The sequence below is a fragment of the Pseudorca crassidens genome, chromosome X (assembly GCF_039906515.1).
Source record: "Pseudorca crassidens isolate mPseCra1 chromosome X, mPseCra1.hap1, whole genome shotgun sequence".
In the NCBI taxonomy this organism is placed as follows: Eukaryota; Metazoa; Chordata; class Mammalia; order Artiodactyla; family Delphinidae; genus Pseudorca; species Pseudorca crassidens.
Window position 1 is genome coordinate 89348867 of NC_090317.1, and position 21037 is coordinate 89369903.

The following is a 21037-nucleotide window of genomic DNA, read 5'->3' on the forward strand; positions in this document are numbered from 1 at the left end:
TTTTGTGTTTATGTACAAAGTTTAGAATTACTTGTTCTAGGTCTGTGAGAAATGACATTGGTATTTTGATAGGGAATGCATTGAGTCTGTAGATTGCCTTGGGTAGTATGGTCATTTGAACAATACTAATTCTTCCAATCCACGAGCATGGTATATCTTTCCATGTATTTGTGTCATCTTAAATCTCTTTCCTCAGTGCCTTGTCATTTTCTGAATATAGGTTTTTACCTCCTTAGTTGGATTTACTCCTAGATATTTTATTCTTCTGGATGCAATTATGAATGGGATTGTTTTCTTAATTTCTATTTCTGCTAGTTTATGTTGGTGTATAGAAAAGCAGCAGAGTCCTGGGTATTAATTTTGTATCCTGCAACTTTACCCAATTCATTAATGAGTTCTAGTCGTTTTTTGGTGGTATCTTTACAATTTTCTATATATAGTATTATGTCATCTGCAAACAGTGATGATTTTACTTCTTCCTTTCCAATTTGGATCCTTTTTATTACTTTTTCTTGTCTGATTGCTATGGCTATAACTTCCAATACTATATTGAATAAAAGCAGCAAGGGTGGGCATCCTTATCTTGTTCCTGATCTTAGAGGAAGTGCTTTCACCTTTTCACCATCGAGTATGATGTTAGCTGTCGGCTTGTCATATATGACCTTTATTATGTTGAGGTATGTTTCTTCTATAGCTACTTTCTTGAGAGTTTTTTTTATCATAAATGGATTTGGATTTTGTCAAAAGAATTTTCTGCATTTACTGAGATGATCATATGATTTTTACTCTTCAATTTCTTAATGTGGTTTTTCATATTGATTGATTTGAAGATATTCCAGAAATGGACAAGCTGAATATTCATTCATGCATTCATATCCATTTAATGTTAATTCTAAAATAATATTGAATTGCACGTATCCTGTCTAGGCAAAATAATCTTGAAAAAGAAGAACAAAGTTGGAGGACTCACACCTCTTAAATTCAAACTTAGTACAAAGCTACAGTAATCAAGACAATGTGGTACTGGCATAAGGAAAGACATATATAGATAAATGGAATAGAATTGAGTGTCCAGCAATAAAATCATACATCTATGGTCAATTACCATATGATCCAGCAATTCTACTCTTAGATATCTACCCAAAAGAAATGGAAACATATGTCTACACAAAAACTTGTACATGAATATTCTTAGCAGCATCATTCCTCATAGTCAAAATGCAGAAATGCCCAAATGTCCATTAATGGTGACTAGATAAACGAACTGTTATACATCATATAATGGCATACTATTTGGCAATAGAGATAATTGAAGCACTGATACATGCCACAATATGGATGGAACCACAAAAACATGCTAAGTGAGAGAAACCAGGCACAAAAGACCATACATTTTATCATTCCATTTATAAGAAAGGGTTATCTATAGAGACACAAAGTGATTAGTGGTTGCCTAGGACTGTGGGTAGGAACATGGACTGACTGAATATGAGCTCAGTTTCTTTCTTGGGGGTATGAACATGTTCTAAAATTAGATGTGGTGATGGCTGCATAACTCTATAAATGTGCTAAAAACCTTTGAAATATACTTAAAATGGGTGGATTTTATGGTATACAAATTGTATCTCAACAAAGCTATTCATTAAAAATTATAAATAATTGTTCCCCTAAATGCTGCACATTGTCGGAAGACTTCAGCTGTACTTTCTCACTATATCTTTTTTTTTCTCATTTGTAATTTTAATCGAAGCATTGCTATTCATTTTTTAAAGTCTTTCCTTATAAGCACCAAATTTTAATACCTATGTCAATTTGGGGGGAAAAGAAACTCCCGTCAAGAGCTTCCCTCCAGAAGAAAACAATGATGTTCATTCCTCCAAACAATCAAATTCGAAGTCTACCAAAACAGAAACAAAAGAAGCCCACACAGAAAAACAAAAACAAAAATCACATTCTAGAGGTTCAGTGCATTTAGCAGCCTTCACTGTGCTGTCTAATCATCCTTCAAAAAAATAACACCCTATTTCATCAAAATATACATTTTCCATTTGATTTTTAAATTAAAATATAATTAAAAAAAGGAAACTTGAAGGAATTCACAATTAATTGCCTGACTCCTTTCGATGTCATGTACAGCATATGAAGGTCAGGAAGGCTATTTGCAGCACACATGATTAGGGGAAATTGATTTTCAAGATTTAGCTTTCTTCCAAACAGTGTAAAATACACACAATTCCAAGTATGAAGGGACACAGATGATCTCCTTCGAGAATTCCACAGGACAATACAGGTGCCCCAGCTGTTCTTCATAGAGTGACAGGGCTTCAGTCAAATTGACACAGTTCCCCTGTGTAAAATATTTCCCATCCTGTTTCAATACTTTCATTGAGAGGTCAAGAATCAGTCTGAGAAACTCCCATGTGGAATCTTCTTCCGGAGATGTGGAGATTGGAACAGCTGTCAAATCATTAATCACATAATCAAACTCTCTCCCTTCTTTGACGTACCTCTTCAGTACTGGAATACAATCTTCTATTAGAACCTGATAGCAGTCTCCTTTAAGATTGTCTAGGACATCACCACATGTTTTTCGCATGTATTTCTTACATCCGTCAGTCACCATTTGGTCAATCTCTACCATAGTGACCATCTTTGGTTTCAGTTTGACTATTTCACATAATATGCCCCCATCTCCGCCTCCTAGAATCAGTACATCTTTGCCAGTGTAATCTTCTTTTCCGCTGCCCATGATGGCCCGGGTATACGCCAGATCACTTTCCGCCAAATTAGCATCCCCACTGAGGATGAGAATATTTCCAAATTGTTTTGAGTGTAAAATTTTAATGTTCTGGCAAGGTGAGTCTTCATCATACACCCCTTCATCTATGTCGTACTCAACCAGGCGGCCATCTGCAGTGGGCCAGTATCTGTCAATGGCCCCTCCTCGAACTATGGGTGGTAATCGCTTCACCCGCTCAGTACTGTCCTGACTCAATTCTTTCATTCTTTCTTCTACTTTTTTTTTTTGTTCAAAAGACTGTCAACTTCTTTGCCTTGCGCATCACCGTCGTAACTCTGAAGGTCCAGCAATACCAATCCATGCGGGTAAATTCTCAAATTGGCAAAGCTGCCGTTTTTGTTTACGTAGGTCGCTAAATAGCCATGGTCCTGCCAGGTGTGCATCGACTCCATCATCCCCTGCTCCTGGAAGATGGACTGGAGGCCTTTCAGAGTGGTCTCACCATCAGCTTTGGTGCCGAGCATGAAGTCAAGGGTGCTGTGCTGTGCTGCTGCCATAGTGAGGCGAGGCCCTGGGCCATGCCTGGGGGAGGCGGCCAGGGAGACTGGGGGGCCGCGCGGCGTGTCAGGCTGCGGCCGGTGGGGAGTGCGCTGCGCCAGGGAGGCTCTCTCATTATATCTTAAGGGAAATGATAGAAAGGGAGTGAGATGGAAAATAAAATAAAACCTGTTCCACTAGTCTTTTTTTATATTGCAGTATAGTTGATTTACAATGTTGTGTTAGTTTCAGGTATACAGCAAAGTGATTCAGATATATATGTGTGTGTGTGTGTGTGTGTGTGTGTGTGTGTGTGTGTGTGTGTGTAAATTCTATGTATGTGTATATACTTTTTCAGATTCTTTTCCCTTATAGGTTATTAAAAAATACTGAGTATAGTTCTCAGTGCTATACAGTAGGTCCTTGTTAGTTATGTATTTTCCACTAGTCTTTTTTATACAATTGGAATTTCAAGAATAAAGTTGTCCATGAGTAGGAATCTACTGTTCTCAGACTGGGAGAGATATACACATGACCTGGCTTCTCATCTAGGCTCCATTTCAGAATTGTACAGTTATATATAGAGGAAAGCCTGGGAGGTTTTTGTAAGATCCTCCAGTTCTTGGGGAGCATGGGCTTCTGAGGAGTGCATTGTTGGCTGCCTTTACCTGTAAAGTGCTTTTGGTTCATTTTAGTGCTTTAATTTCCATAGTTAACAGGAAGAGCCCACACCTTGCAGGCTGTGCTGGTGCTATACAGCTGCTGATGACCAGAGCAAAATCAATCTGAGTGCTGATTGCAGAGGAGCCAAGGGCTGCAACTAGCCTGCATGTCAGGGGCCATGTCCCTTAGGTAGGCTTTTGCCTGACTTCTATACACTTGCCCTAGCTGAAACCCCACTGCCACCCCTCCACAGCCACATTCTCTGGCCTTCTCTGAACATTGCTATGAGCCCCCACACTGGATTTCCTTCCCTCCTCTGGACTTTTCCAGAAACATCTTTTCTGCATTGCTGCAAATTTTCATTTTCTCTCACCCTCTGCTATTACTTAACTCAAGGACAGAGGAAATATTTGCAGTCCAGAAACACACATAATAAAAAAAGAAGAAAAAGAAAAAAAGAGAAGAAGCCCCAAACCCATCCCAAATCTTTAAGAAAACAATCCCATAGGGTTTGGTTTTGAATTGCCATGCAATGTGGGGAACGTGAAACATGTGTTCATCAGGGCCCTTTCTGCTTGGAGCCTACCTGACTTCTCTCCTCCCTCACCAGACTGCTGGGCTAGGCTAGGCTCAGGGGAGCTACAAAGCCACCAGCTTAGAAGATGGAGACAAATGGCAAGTCCCCAAGGGACAAAACAAGACTTGTTACTAATTTTGAGGCCAAAGCAACACACGCAGTGTTTAAGGGCTGTGGGGGTAGATACTGCAAAGCCTGGAATCCAAGCTTTGAAGTTAGACTGAGGCTGACTTGCAATGACTGTTCTGGAGGCAGCATTTTATGAGCTGGGCCTCCATTTGTTTCACGACCCTGACTCTCGCCTTGACTGTTACCACACGTTCCCAACTTGGTCTCCCTGCAGCCAGTCAGTGCCTCTTCCGAACTGTCTGCCCACATGGCTGCCTCAGTGCTCTTTCTAAAACAGAGGTGTGATCTCTACTCCCTCTCTTCTAGTATTTTTTATCTCCTCAGAGAGAAAACCACATTCCTTAACATGATAGATGAGACCCTTTATAAACTGGCCTCAACTGCTCTAGCCTCGTGTTTCATCACCTGTACTCACTCTCAAGTAACCCCACAAAACTATTTACCATTTTCCCGAATGTGCGTTTTTCTTTCCTTCATCGGCCCCTTTGCATCTGCTATTCCTTCAGCCAGGAATGAATACCGTTTTCCTCTTTTTCTCCATTAGACGATGTCTCACTCATCATTTAAGACCAAGTGCTCAGCTTTTTTCTTGTTGCCAGAGCTCACTGAATATACCTGAGGAAGGCAGAGTGGTGCAATGGAAAGAACCCAGAATATGCAGTCAGCCAGACTGTGTGATGACAGGTAAATGACTTAATTTCTCTCTGAGCTTCAGTTTCCTCACCTGTAAAATCAGAATGTGAATCCCAACAGTACAAAGTAGTTGATGTTTATAAGTGCCAAGAACAGTACCTAGTACATGGTAGGTACTTGGGCAATGTTACACGTTATAAAAGAGGTAGAAAAATTATTCCTTCATTCTCAGTTGGGACTCTATGGAGGCATTTCCCTCCATGCAAACTAGTGGGTGGTGTTCTCTGGGACCTGCTTTACCTAGTTCTCTTCTTGAGGTTCACCTGCCTTTGGCCACCCTCATATCTAAAGGGTGTTTTGCAAGTATCCTGCCTGCTTGGGAGCAGCCATCAGCTGCCTTCCCATTCATGTCCCTTAGAAATCTAAATGGGCAGGTATGAGAGGGGAGGGTAACATTTTAGTGCCTCTTTCTTCTCTTCCTCATGCCCTGCTCTTGTCCTCAAGCCTCAAAGAGATTGTCAAGCAGTCACTCCACGTTGGCCTCGTTCTTTCCTGCAACCTGCTCCCTAGGCTTTTTTCCGCAATTGGGATTTCAGAAATGAAATTGTCCATGAATAGGAATCTACTGTTCTCCGGTTGAGATGGACATACACGAGCTCATTTCTCATCTGGACTCTATTTCAGAAATGTACACAAGATGTCAAAAATATACCACTTGGAACCAGAGCAATATTTATTTTTTAAAAAATTAGAGGGAAAAAAGTTGCCTTGCTTCAGTTCCTACTGGAATGTACAATAACTATGTGCTGATGCTGCACTTTGAAGGCATTGATTTAGTTATCCTCAGGGTCACTGGATGAGTGGTGCATGGATACACACACACACACACACACACACACACACACACACACATTCAGAGTGCTTTGTTGTGAACTGGGAATTTCAGGCATTACAATGCCAGAGTAAGGCTCTATTGGATCCAGCTATTCATTAACAATGCTTTATTAAGTGTTCCCTTGTGTGCCAAGCCTTGTGCTAGGCAGGGAGAAAAAAGAAGCCAGGGAACCAGAAGTCACAGATGGAGAAATCAGAACACAACAGGAGAGAATAAAGAAAGCACTAAGGCAATAATACAAACTAAATATTAAAGGAGAAGGGGTTGAGGTTACTGAACTGGTGTCCCAGGGCAGATTTCCTGGAGGGGATGGTAAGACTTGAGCAGGGCCGTGGAGGATAGGGTTGGAGACTCTGAGTCATCCACAGTACTCTCTTAGCAATGTGCATTAGAATTAGTATTTGTTTGCAGGACGTGGGAGCAAGAATGATCAGGAATTATTCTGAAGGAGGCCGCCACATGGAAGGTTGAGAGAAACAGGAGACAGAGGCAGAAGAACAAAACAGAGACAAGAGGCAGAAGGCATCTTAGTCCTAGTGGTACCACCGACCCATTACGAGTGACCTTCTTTCCAAACCTCAGTTTCCCTATCTATACATTGGAACTAAATAATACCAGTCCTATCCACCTCCCAGGACCATTGTTAAGAAAACAAATGAGATAATTGTGTGACTATGCTTGGAAAATTAGAGAGGACGATCCATAACATAGGTTGGTATCATGAAGGTAGATGTTTATACTGCAACCACTCTCCTGCATCTGGGAATAGGATGACCTCAATATTTAAATGAATTTTTCTTGGCAGGCCTCTTACTTGCCATAATTATAGCCTGCCAGCCACTAGTTGAGTGTGTATACTTAAACAGGGCCTGTCACACAAGTGTACACGTGTATGTATTTGTGTATATATGTGTTTGTATGTATAAGCTTGCAATGGGCTAGGATATTGGAGCCATGACAGCAAAAGACTGGAGAACTCTTAGGAACAAAGGTGGTATATAGAGATGGGGATTTGTGCGAACATCTTTGAACATGCTTACAGAAATACATGCCCTGTTGCCACTGCAGTAAGCCCTGTTATATATCTTCCTTGGTGTATTGCAAAGCGTTTCTACTTGTCTCCCTGGCTGCATGCTGCCCCAATCCAGTCCATCCTCCATACTGCTGCTAAAGTGCCCTTTCCAACCCACATGGAATTCCTGGGCTCCTGGATTCCCACAAGGTAACATACATGTTCCTTCACATGACATTGAAGCAGGACGCTGATATAGTCACACCTCTTGTTAAAATTGTGGAATATTTTAATACCAGCTGCTCCTCTTTGTCCCCTCAAGATCCCTCCTTCTGCCCTGTTCCCCACTCCTGGACCCATTTTTAACCTCCGCAAGACCCAGCAACTAAAGGGATAGTGCCCAGCACAGCAGGGAGCCTGGAGGACACTGTTTCGTGTGTTGATCTGCATCTGTTCTGCTTGGTCAGTGCTCCTGATGTTCTGGTTTTTATTTTTAATTTTTATTTTTTTACATCTTTATTGGAGTATAATTGCTTTACAATGGTGTGTTAGTTTCTGCTTTATAACAAAGTGAATCAGTTATACATATACATATGTTCCCATATCTCTTCCCTCTTGCGTCTCCCTCCCTCCCACCCTCCCTATCCCACCCCTCTAGGTGGTCACAAAGCACCAAGCTGATCTCCCTGTGCTATGCGGCTGCTTCCCACTAGCTATCTATTTTACATTTGGTAGTGTATATATGTCCATGCCACCCTCTCACTTTGTCACAGCTTACCCTTCCCCCTCCCCATATCCTCAAGTTGATGTTCTGGTTTTTAAATATTTTGAGGATTCTCTCTGCATTCATGGTTCATCTCATCCCAGATCATCTTTCTGGCCTCATCTCTCACAAGTTCTCCCCACAGATGGCAATAACACTGAAATTCTCATATTCCATGTCTGGATTGATACACCTGTCTCTCTCACTGTATTGGAAATTTCTTGCAGGCAGAGACAGTGACTCCATCATGTAGTCCCATAGCCTAGCTCAGAACCCAGAACATAGTAGTAGACACTCAATACATGCTTGTTTCTTAACATAGAGAATGCTGGTAGATGGAACTGTTCTGTTTGTAATCCTCTAAACTACTCCAGGGTCCAGACCTGAAGCTGATGCAAGGCACTTTCCTGGTCTTACTACATACATCCTGAATGTTATTCACATTTCCAATATCCTTGAGTTGGAGGGAAAGAGCAAATACTATTTCCATTCTCTTACTGCAAAATGGAAATATTTCAAGAGTGTGTCTCAACCACACAATGAATGCTTAATAGAATTGAGACGTACAGTCATGTCTCTGGAACTTTCTCTTACCGACAGTGCTGTAAAGCCCTTTGGGATTTGGGGGTGAAAACTGCTGTCCTAATGTCAGTAATTGTAGACTACTGACTTCTGGGGAGATGCTGGCTTGCAGTCTCTCTAAGGGGGGCCTGAGGCCTATCTGTTGGAACTGATGTAAATGTTCTTGCCCCTTCTCCTCCAGCACTGCCAGGGAAGATACCAGTTTGTGGGGTTGGGGTGGAGAATACATTACATCTCTCTTGATTTCGTTGCCAGCTTCTGCTTCATTAACATGGCTTCATAACTGGTGGTCCCTTGAACAAGAAGCTAACTTTTGTTTCAGGAACCTCTCTGACAACCTTTCTTCCCCACTCCCACAAGAATAGTCCACTGTAGCCAGCCAAGCTGTAAGGACTGTAGAGAAGACCAGGCTGGGAGAATGGCTGGGCCCCATCTTCAAAGCACTTAGTCAACAAGCCTCATCCATCAGGTATGCTTAGGCTGCAAGTAACTGAAACTGACTGTAACTGGAAATTATCTCACATAACAGGAAGTCCAGGGAACGGGTAGGCTTCAAGATGGGTTGATTCAGCTGCTCATAATGACTGTCAGCATGTACCAGGGTTACCTTGTTCTTGTCCAGCAGGAGAGAGAAGAATCTAATAACTAGGAAGTCCAGGAAACCATGTTGGTATCCAACATTCTCAGTTCCATCTTTATAGATAGTAGAGAAACATGGGCAGTGTAGAGCAGTAGGGTAGATTCAGAGTACCCACTGAGTTCACATTAGCTGTGTGGCCTTGCAAAAGTCCATTAACTGCTGTGAGGCAGTTCCCTTACATGTCAAATGACAATTGTTTTATCTGATTTGGTTCCTAACAAGCTCATGGTGGGGATCATGTGACATAATGCGAAAGCATTTGGTAAGCCAAATAAAGTACCACATATCTTTTTTTAAAACATCTTTATTGGAGTATAATTGCTTTACAATGGTGTGTTAGTTTCTGCTGTATAACAAAGTGAATCAGCTATACATACACATATACCCCCATATCTCCTCCCTCTTGTGTCTCCCTCCCACCCTCCCTATCCCACCCCTCTAGGTGGTCACAAAGCACCAAGCTGATCTCCCTGTGCTATGCGGCTGCTTCCCACTAGCTATCTATTTTACATTTGGTAGTGTATATATGTCCATGCCACTCTCTCACTTTGTCACAGCTTGCCCTTCCCCTTCCCCGTGTCCTCAAGTCCATTCTCTACATCTGCATCTTTATACCTGTCCTGCCCCTAGGTTCTTCAGAACCATTTTTTTTTAGATTCCGTATATATGTGTTAGCATATGGTATTTGTTTTTCTCTTTCTGACTTACTTCACTCTGTATGACAGTACCATATATCTTTAAGCCCTTTAAAAATTACTTTTATCAGAGAAGATATACATAGAACACCTACTGTGTATAAGGTACTGTTAGATTACAAGGTTAAAATAAAACTCAGTTAATACCCTCAAGTTCCCCCAAACTGTCCAACATACATCTACTAAGCACCCATAGGTGCTGGGGAAACAGATATGAGAAAGACCTAGTCTCTGTCTTCGGGGAGTTCCCAGTAGAGCAGAGGAGACAGACTCACGAACAGACAACTTCAGTACAATGTGGTAAGTGCACGGAACAGTAGAGGTGAGTGTAGAGAGCTCTGGGAGTACGTAGGAGTTATTAACCTATCCAGGCTACACAGGGAAGGGATAGGAGTAGTGTTGGGAGCTTATAAAGCAATAAGAAGGTAAGAAAAGAACCATCTGGCATAGATAACTATATAACAGTGCCCCCCAAACAGCCTTCTTACTTTATACTTGAGGAGCAAACTAAGGAGTAGAGTCTGTAGAAAACAATGGAGTGACGAATTCTTTCCTCCCTCGTCTCCATATGTTGTGGTTAACCCACCACATATGCTCCCTAGAGGTTCCAGTCCACATCTACAGTCTGAAACCTAAGCATCTCCATGCATGATGGGGCCTCAAGAAATGTCATGGAACACTGACTCTCATTGACAGAACAATATCCTCCTAAGTCGCTTCATGATCTGCTATAGCATATCCTCTGGGGGTTGCAGAAGATTGGACCTCTAATCACTGGTTGGGGCATGTGTATCAGCTTTTTCAGAAAAGATTATTTGGCTGAAGAGCCTCACATATCCTATCATAAAAGTTACAATTCTCTATCCTATGTTGCTGTCTTAACATACCTTAAACTAAAACTGTATTCATAAAGGGTTTATATACATTTTAAAAACAACAAAATATCCTTTAAATATAAGGCAATCTTTTAGTTTTTCTCACGTGCTGTTTTCATCAACCTTATCAGTTCCCTGAACCTGCTGGTTGTGCTGTGGAGAGAGGGTATATAAGGCCTGTGGAATCTAATCCTTGTCTTTCTGTGTCTGACTTATTACACTTAGTATGGTAATCTCTAGGTCCATCCATGTTGCTGCAAATGGCATTATTTCTTTCTTTTTTATGAGAAAGACAAATGTCATATATTGCTTATATGTGGAATGTAAAAAAATGATACAAAGGAACTTATTTCCAAAACAGAAACAGACTCACAGACAGAAAACAAACTTATGGTTACCAAAGGGGAAAGGTAGGGAGGGAGTACGGGATTAAGAGATACACACTACTATATATAAAATAGATAAACAACAAAGACCTACTGTATAGTACAGGAAACTATATTCAATATCTTGTAATAACCTATAATGGAAAAGAATCTGAAAAAGAAGTGTATATACAGATATATATATATATATATCTGAATTGCTTTGCTGTGTACCTGAAACTAACACAACATTGTAAATCAACTATACTTCAATAAAAATAAAAATTAAAAAAAAGAATCTAATCCTTGAACCAGACTTCAGGGTTAGATGTTGAGTCTTAGTGACAAAGCCTTACTTCTCACCACTTTCTTGTGTAGAGATATTTGCTGCCCAAGGCTTTTGCCTCCTAAAACTTAGCCTAATTAGAGCCTGATTGGATTTGGCCACTAGAAAGCCTGCTGCACTTTTGATGCACGGTTTCCTGTGCTCCAGAGAGCTCTGCTGTTCAGAGGCTCATAAAGCACACTCCTGGACAGCTTTTCAGGCCCGGGTTTCTGCTCCTTGGCCGGCTCTGTGCTTTATTACCTCCTGAGGTACTTACCCACTTGCCTGTTCTCAAGTTACTTCCCCAGGCCCACAGTTTGACAGTGCTTTCCTAGTGGACACAGCCAGCCTCCTTGTTGCCCCAAACCAGCTGGAGGACTTGCAAAAGCCAGAAGCAACCACTTGCATGGGCCTGGCCTTGAAAATGGAACACCTCACCTTTCTCACACCAATTAGTGAAGTTATTATTCTCCCTACTGAACAGATAAGAAGGCAAGTTTCAGAGAGGTGAAGTGACTTGCCCGAGTTCAAACCTTTACTAAATGGCAGACCCAGGATTTGAACTCATGCCTAACACACAGTAGAGTCTCAGCTCATGCATATTGTTTATGGAATGAATAAATGAATGAACAGTCTTTTAGAGAGCTATATCCAGGAGCAACTTTTGGGCCTGTTGGTATGTGTTTCTGACATTTTATAACTGAATTTTTCAAACATACAGAACAATTGAAAGAATTTTACATTGAACATTCAAATACCCATCATTTAGATTCTATTATTAATGTTATACTGTTATATTTATTTGATCACATATCTGTCCGTTTATTGATTCCCTATTTGCATCCATCAATCCCTATTATTTTCTGATGCACTTCAAAGTAAACTGAAGACATCAGTACAGGTCTCTATAAACATTTCAACATGCATATCATTTATCCTTGTTCATAGTTTTCTTTTATTTGAATTTTATTTTTTTTATACAGCAGGTACTTATTAGTTATCCATTTTATACATATTAGTGTATATATGTCAATTCCAATCTCCCAATTCATCACACCACCACCCGCCACTTACCCCCCTTGGTGTCCATACGTTTGTTCTCTACATCTATGTCTCTATTTCTGCCCTGCAAACCGGTTTATCGATACCATTTTTCTAGGTTCCACATATATGCGTTAATATACGATATTTCTTTTACTCTTTCTGACTTACTTCACTCTGTATGACAGTCTCCATACAAATTTTAAGATTTTTTGTTCTAGTTCTGTAAAAAATGCCATTGGTAATTTGATAGGACCTGCATTGAATCTGTAGATTGCTTTGGGTAGTAGAGTCATTTTCACAATGTTGATTCTTCCAATCCAAGAACATAGTATATTTCTCCATCTGTTTGTATCATCTTTAATTTCTTTCATCAGTGTCTTATAGTTTTCTGCATACAGGTCTTTTGTCTCCCTAAGTAGGTTTACTCCCAGGCATTTTATTCTTTTTGTTGCAATGGTAAATGGGAGTGTTTCCTTAATTTCTCTTTCAGATTTTTCATCATTAGTGTATAGGAATGCAAGAGATTTCTGTGCATTAATTTTGCATCCTGCAACTTTACCAAATTCACTGATTAGCTCTAGTAGTTTTCCGGTGGCATTTTTAGGATTCTCTATGTATAGTATCATGTCATCTGCAAACAGTGACAGATTTACTGCATCTTTTCCAATTTGGATTCTTTTATTTCTTTTTCTTCTCTGATTGCCGTGGCTAGGACTTCCAAAGCTATGTTGAATAATAGTGGTGACAGTGGACATCTTTGTCTTGTTCCTGATCTTAGAGGAAATGTTTTCAGTTTTTCACCATTGAGAATGATGTTTGCAGTGGGTTTGTCGTATATGGCCTTTAATGTGTTGAGGTATGTTCCCTCTATGCCCACTTTCTGGAGAGTTTTTATCATAAATGGGTGTTGAATTTTGTCAAAAGCTTTTTCTGCATCTCTTGAGATGATCATATGGTTTTTCTTCTTAAGTTTGTTAATATGGTGTATCACATTGATTGATTTGCATATATTGAAGAATCCTTGCATCCCTGGGATAAATCCCACTTGATCATGGTGTATGATCCTTTTACTGCATTGTTGGATTCTGTTTGCTAGTATTTTGTCGAGGATTTTTGCATCTATATTCATCAGTGATGTTGGTCTCTAATTTTCTGTTTTTGTAGTATCTTTGTCTGGTTTGGTATCAGGGTGATGGTGGCCTCATAGAATGAGTTTGGGAGTGTTCCTTCCTCTGCAATTTTTTGCAAGATTTTGAGCAGCGTCGGTTTTAGCTCTTCTCTAAATGTTTGATAGAATTCACCTGTGAAGCCATCTAGTCCTGGACTTTTGTTTGTTGGAAGAGTTTTAATCACAGTTTCAATTTCATTACTTGCGATTGGTCTGTTCATATTTTCTGTTTCTTCCTGGTTCAGTCTTGGAAGCTTATACCTTTCTAAGAATTTGTCCATTTCTTCCAGGTTGTCCATTTTATTGGCATAGGGTTGCTTGTAGTAGTATCTTAGGATGCTTTGTATTTCTGTGGTGTCTGTTGTCACTTCTCCTTTTTCATTTCTAATTTTATTGATTTGAGTCCTCTCCCTCTCTTTCTTGATGAGTCTGGCTAATGGTTCATCCATTTTGTTTATCTCCTCAAAGAACCAGCTTTCAGTTTTATTGATCTTTGCTATTGTTTTCTTTGTTTCTATTACATTTATTTCTGCTCTGATCTTTATGATTTCTTTCCTTCTGCTAACTTTGGGTTTTGTTTGTTCTTCTTTCTGTAGGTCCTTTAGGTGTAAGGTTAGATTCTTTATTTGAGATTTTTCTTGTTTCTTGAGGTAGGCTCGTATTGCTATAAACTTCCCTCTTAGCACTGCTTTTGCTAGATCCCAGAGGTTTTGGATCATCATGTTTTCATTGTCATTTGTCTCTAGTTATTTTTTGATTTACTCTTTGATTTCTTCAGTGATCTCTTGGTTATTTACTAACATATTGTTTAGCCTCCATGTATCTGTGGTTTTTTTTCCCTGTAATTGATTTCTAATCTCATAGCATTGTGGTTAGAAAAGATGCTTGATATGATTTCAGTTTTCTTAAAATTACTGAGGCTTGATTTGTGACCAAGGATGTGATCTATCCTGGAGAATGTTCCATGTGCAGTTGAGAAGAAAGTGTAATCTGCTGTTTTGGGATGGAATGTCCTATAAATATCAATTAAATCTCTCTGGTCTGTTGTGTCATTTAAAGCTTGTGTTTCCTTATTAATTTTCTGTTTGGATGATCTGTCCATTGGTGTAAGTGAGGTGTTAAAGTCCACCACTATCACTGGGTTGCTGTCGATTTCCTCTTTTATAGCTGTTAGCAGTTGCCTTATGTATTGAGGTGTTCCTATGTTGGGTGCATAAATATTTATATTTGGTATATATTCTGCTTGGATTGGTCCCTTGATCATTATGTAGTCCTTCCTTGTCTCTTGTAACATTCTTTATTTTAAAGTCTATTTTATCTGGTATGAGTATTGCTACTCCAGCTTTCTTTTGATTTCCATTTGCATGGAATATCTTTTTCCATCCCCTCACTTTCAGTCTAGGTCTGAAGTGTGTCTCTTGTAGACAGCATATATATGGATCTTGTTTTTGTATCCATTCAGCAAGCCTGTGTCTTTTGGTTGGAGCATTTAATCCATTCACGTTTAAGGTAATTATCGATATGTATGGTCCTGTTACCATTTTTTAATTGTTATGGGTTTGTTTTTGTAGGTCCTTTTCTTCTCTTGTGTTTCCACTTAGAGAAGTTCCTTTACCGTTTGTTATAGAGCTGGTTTGGTGGTGCTGAATTCTCTTAGCTTTTGCTTGTCTGTAAAGGTTTTAATTTCTCCATCAAATCTGAATGAGATACTTGCTGGGTAGTGTAATCTTGGTTGTAGGTTCTTCCCTTTCATCACTTTAAATATATCATGCCACTCCCTCTGGCTTGTAGAGTTTCTGCTGAGAAATCAGCTCTTAACCTTATGGAAGTTCTCTTGTATGTTATTTGTCGTTTTTCTCTTGTTGCTTTGAATAATTTTTCTTTGTCTTTAATTTTTGTCAATTTGATTACTATATGTTTCGGCATGTTTCTCCTTGGTTTTATTCTGCCTGGGACTCTCTGCACTTCCTGGACTTGGGTGGCTATTTCCTTTCTCATGATAGGGAAGTTTTCGACTATAATCTCTTCAAATATTTTGTTGTGTCCTTTCTCTCTCTCTGCTCCTTCTGGGACCCCTATAATGCAAATGTTGTTGCGTTCGATGTTGTCCCAGAGGTCTCTTAGGCTGTCTTCATTTTTTTTCATTCTTTTTTCTTTATTCTTATCCACGGCAGTGAATTCCACCATTCTGTCTTCCAGGTCACTTATTCGTTCTTCTGCCTCAGTTATTCTGCTATTGATTCCTTCTAGTCTATTTTTCATTTCAGTTATTGTATTGTTCATCTCTGTTTGTGTGTTCTTTAATTCTTCTAGGTGTTTGTTCTTTAATTCTTCCAGGTCTTTGTTAAACATTTCTTGCATCTTCTCGATCTTTGCCTCTGTTCTTTTTCTGAGGTCCTGCATCATCTTCACTATCATTATTCTGAATTCTTTCTCTGGAAGCCTTCTTATCTCCACTTCATTTAGTTGTTTTTCTGGGGTTATATCTTGTTCCTTCATCTGGTACATAGCCCTCTGCCTTTTCATGTTTTCTGTCTTTCTGTGAATGTGGTTTTCGTTCCACAAGCTGCAGGATTGTAGTTCTTCTTGCTTCTGCTGTCTGCCCTCTGGTGGATGAGGCTATGTAATAGGCTTGTGCATGTTTCCTGATGGGTGGGACTGGTGGTGGGTAGAGCTGGGTGTTGCTCTGGTGGGCAGAGCTCAGTAAAATTTTAATCTGCTTGTCTGCTGATGGGTGTGCCTGGGTTACCTCGCTGTTGGTTTTTTGGCCTGAGGTTACCCAACACTGGAGCCTACCCGGCTCTTTGGTGGGGTTAATGGCAGAGTCTGGGAGGGCTCATGCCAAGGAGTATTTCCCAGAATTTCTGCTGCCAGTGTCCTTGTCCTCACGGTGAGCCACAGCCACCCTCCGCCTCTGCAGGAGACCCTCCAACACTAGCAGTTAGGTCTGGTTCAGTCTCCTATGGGGTCACTGCTCCTTCCCCTGGGTCCCGATGCACACACTACTTTGTGTGTGGCCTCCAAGAGTGGAGTCTCTGTTTCCCCCAGTCCTATCAAAGTCCTGCAATCAAATCCCGTTAGCCTTCAAAGTCTGATTCTCTAGGAATTCCTCTTCTTTTTGCTGGACCCCCAGGTTGGGAAGCCTGACGTGGGGCTCAGAACCTTCACTCCAGTGGGTGGACTTCTGTGGTATAAGTGTTCTCCAGTTTGTGTGTCACCCACTCAGCAGTTATGGGATTTGATTTTATCATGATTGTGCCCCTCCTACCATCTCATTGTGGCTTCTGCTTTGTCTTTGGATGTGGGGTATCTTTTTTGGTGAGTTCCAGTGTCTTCCTGTCAATGATTGTTCAGCAGTTAGTTGTGATTCTGGTGCCCTCCCAAGAGGGAGTTAGCGCACGTCCTTCTACTCTGCCATCTTGAACCAATCTCCTCTTTTTTTCTTTTGAGGTAACATTTACATACAATGAGATATACAAATCTCCAGTGTACCATTGGGTGAGTTTTGACACACTTTGCACCTGTGTATCCCAAACCCCTATCAATATATAGAACGTTATCATCAACACAGAAATTTTCTTTACATATGTTGCTTTTAACTGTGCTGTACAGCTTCCTTAACTGAACCAGCAACTCCACTGAAAGGTAGACGTCAATGATTCTAACTGGGAGGATGTGTTGAGATTGCTTTTCCTTCATTGACTGATGCTCTGGGAGTGAACCAGGTGGCACTTAACAGGATTTGGTCCTCAGGTCCCTTTACTTTGATAAATTTCACCTGGAAGCACTTCTTCTCCTTTCAAGCAAACATTTGTGAAAGGTTGCCAGTTGGTTATGGCTATTAACTTTATCAGTTTAAACTAAAGTGAAACAATGAATAATTTGTTTTATTTTATTGTAATTTAATGTCAGTAATGTATAAGGGCCTGCTCTTTTCAGCAGGGACTCTTTCATCTGTGTTTTTTTAAAAGTAAAAGTAATGCTGCTAAAGATAAAACGTTCCCAGTTTGGATGTCAAAGTGAACTCTAGTCAGTTCCTTGAAACTCAGATCAGGGCTAAGAGTTGAAATATACATAGGACACCCAAAGGAGTGTGTGTGCCTGAGTAGGATCTAAATGAGAAACCCGAAGGTCCTTTGCCCTATTTGAAAGAGGCCTATTGGAACAGATAAGCAGGGTTACCTCCTTGAAACCCAGGCTTCGAGTAATTTGGTATGTAGTAAGAGTCAGGCTATTCTATGATCTGGGGATTGTGAAAGGCATTTAGGCTGAGCTGGCAGAGATATTGATGGGCCTACCAAACATGCCTGTGGCTTTGGTCCTTTTGGTTAATAGTACTGTTGCTGGTGGGCAATAGGATCATCACCTCTAGGACTTCTGATCCAGGAATTTTCACAATTTAGAGTTTATCAGAATCACCCTGAGGGATTGAAACACAAATGGCTGGGGCCCACCCTCAGAGTTCATGATTCAGTACACCTACGGTGGGTTCGGAATATCGGCATTTTTAACAAGCTCCCAGGAGACCCTGGTGCTGCTGGTTCAGGGACCACACTTTGAGGACCACTACTTGAATGAATGAATGAATAGGATCTCTTGTACAAGACTGCATTATTCCCCTCTATAACCTTATGGTATTGTTTATAGTTGGACACAATAAATAGGAACAGGCACACCCTACACTACACTACTGTATAGGGTGTGCCTGTTCCTACTAAGTTTTAGAATTGGCAGGGGATACTGGAGAAGACATACACATTACTTCTTTCTCCAACCTCCACAGCAGGGATTTCAGTTTGTACTGGGCTTATTATGACCCTGGCTTCTTCACACTCCTAACTGATCTTTCTGCAGACAAGGAAAGAACCCAGGCCTTAAACCACATGGCACAGTTTTCACTCCCTCCTGTGTTGGGACCCTTAGAAAGAGATAATATGTGGCTACGGAGACCATACGTACCAGATTTCCTAGGACAGCTCTGATTTCACATATTATATCCTCTTGTCCCCATAAATATAATTGGCAGACCATGTCCTGCTCTGGGTTCAAAAAATATTGTTCCCATATGCATGGCTTAGGTGCCCTGGGGAGCCAAAAGCAAGTCTTCCCCTTCTTTCTTGAGATTGTGGCGGCCAGGGCATAAAGCTTGGCTCATAGAAAGGGCTAAAGAATTGGGGTAAATCTAAACATCTGAGATCAGCAACAAGCTGCTTGTTGCTCCTTTTTTGACAAGCGTCTCTCAGTGATCCCTGTTACAGATCCTTGAATGTTATGAATATGAGATTCTGAGTGCTGAGAGGGACTGAATTGGACCTCTGGCTGCCTCTCTCTCCTCCTTCCCCCACCCTCTGGAAGGACCACACAGAAATAGCCCAGACAGAAGAGCCACTCCAAAGAAGGAAATTCCACATCCTTCATTGACCAACCACTCAGTCTAATATTTACCTACTTTCTCTGGCAGGAAGTTCTTCCTTCTTGCTAACATCAGTCCCTCTCATTGTGATTTCAGTTTCTCTTCCCTTGTTCTGCTTTCAATCAAAATTGAGAACAGCTGGTCCTCACCCTCTACATTCTTTATGGCTTAAAAGTCATTAAACCATCCTTCCTGGGCCCAGGTTTAACCATCCTTGGAGCTCCTTTATCCTTCCTGCATGTATCTGACTTGCCAACCGTTTAATCATCTTTGCCATGGGGAAGCAGCTTAGGCAGTTTGGACCAACAGTGCAGCAAAGCCTAAAGCTTTATGACTTGTGCTAATGGCCATGCTAAATGTTTAGTAGAGACTATTTTCAAGCACACAATTGTGAACAATTTAAAGTGGACTGTACATGGAACCCATTTCCTCTCCCAGCTCCCCCAACAGGGCCTCCCCTTAGCAGCTGAAATGAGTTAGTGGCAATCAGCACAGAGTAGGAATCCTGTGGTTTCTGCCCTTCCCTCCTGCTGGTTCTATGGCAGCTAGTCTCTTAAAATAAGCTTTCTCCTTAGTATGGCCAGTAAATGTGACTTTGGAATCAGTTGGGCAAAGGGTCTAGGAATCACATTAGCCAAAGAGCAGGAGGTGCTAGTGCCGAAGCTCCACGTGAGGTTTAGGAGAGGCTGGGGGAACAAAGGTGAACAGGGATCTGTGAGAGAGATTGGATCTGGAATGTTTGCTATCTACCGGATGATTGCACCTCAGGGTTGGACATGCCTTTTTTTGCAAGTTTGCGGAGGACTTGTCTGGCCTCTGTTTGTGTACTTGGCCTTTGTCCACTGCACCAACTCTGTGAAAGTGATGCCAGATCTGTGGCAGAATCCCAGCCTCAGGGCCAGTTTGGTTCTTAAAGAGAGGAGGGTAACTTGCCACATGAAACGACTCTCTTTGTCAGGGGGGTTACATGCCTTCGGTGGGATGCATTACTGAGCTGTTCATGTGCTGTTTTAGGTCACGCTGTAGGGTGGGTTCAGGGCCTCTGCTGATCAGAATGAAACAGATCTAGCTGATGGCGCTGCACAGGAAAAGCATAGGGCCAACTGATACTTGTCCTGTTCTCATCTTCTCACTCTTGGCCCCTCCTTATTAATAAAACCTTAAAAGCTCTCCTTTTCATAAATGCTAGCCAGGCAGTTTGTCTCAGCAAAGCTATAGGAGCAGTTAATATACCCAGCCATAAAGAAGGAAGAGAAAGTGACAGAGAAAAAAAAAAAGAAGTTGGCATTTGTATGAGAGTGTCATTGAAGGCTTCATCACAGATACACTAAAGACTTAGGAACAGAAATTGTCTTGGGGTGGGGGTGGAGAGAACAGCTTGATTGAAGCATTAGCTGCCTTGGCACTGAGCCAAGGCAAATTGCCAGCGAACCATTAAACTCTTTGTAATTCCATATAATTCACAGCAGCCACAGGTAATCTGAATCAGACCTGACAAAACTTCCCTATCACTTATTATCCATTAGTGCTGAATGCATACTACAGATATTTAAACTTTTTAAAAGTCATATCATGACGGCCATATTTTCTAAAACCCAAATCAGGAATCCTGGCTTCACAAAGGATTTTTTTCAGACTTGTGAATATGTTTATATGAAAAACCTCACAAAAGTATAAACACTAAATCACACTTAGTTAAACACTGAACAAATGGCCTTTAAGGAGGGAACTATAGTCACATGAAATTGGGTCAGGGCTAACTTACATTCAAACATTGGTGAGGGTCCCATACACACACCTTTTTAGGGGTCTGAGGGAATTGGTTAACTAAGCACTAAATCAAATTAGAATTTGGTTTATGCCCATCGTCTGGATTTGCTCTTAAAATTTCCAGGGATGGTAGACTGAAAGAGCCTGTTGTAATTTCTGTACACAGGAAGGTGGAGTAGATGTTACTTTGAATTCCCAGATGCTGGGAGCA

The 21037-nt window shown here is 40.9% G+C and overlaps 1 protein-coding gene and 1 pseudogene across 8 annotated transcripts in view; one reads left to right on the forward strand and one right to left on the reverse strand.

The window, feature by feature from the left end:
* SHROOM4 (shroom family member 4) overlaps nucleotides 1-21037 on the forward strand; it is a 213004-nt gene that overhangs the window by 71982 nt on the left and 119985 nt on the right. The window contains exons 2-3 of one of the 8 annotated variants that reach the window (XM_067724072.1): nucleotides 3990-4129; nucleotides 5191-5330. The exons of 4 other annotated variants lie outside the window; for them this stretch is intronic. The gene's annotated coding sequence lies outside the window, so the exon portion shown is untranslated. The remainder of the gene's footprint in view (nucleotides 1-3989; nucleotides 4130-5190; nucleotides 5331-21037) is intronic. 3 more of the 8 variants (XM_067724073.1, XM_067724070.1, XM_067724071.1) reach the window with 3 other exon arrangements.
* Nucleotides 1694-3385, reverse strand: LOC137216748 (spermine synthase pseudogene; annotated as a pseudogene).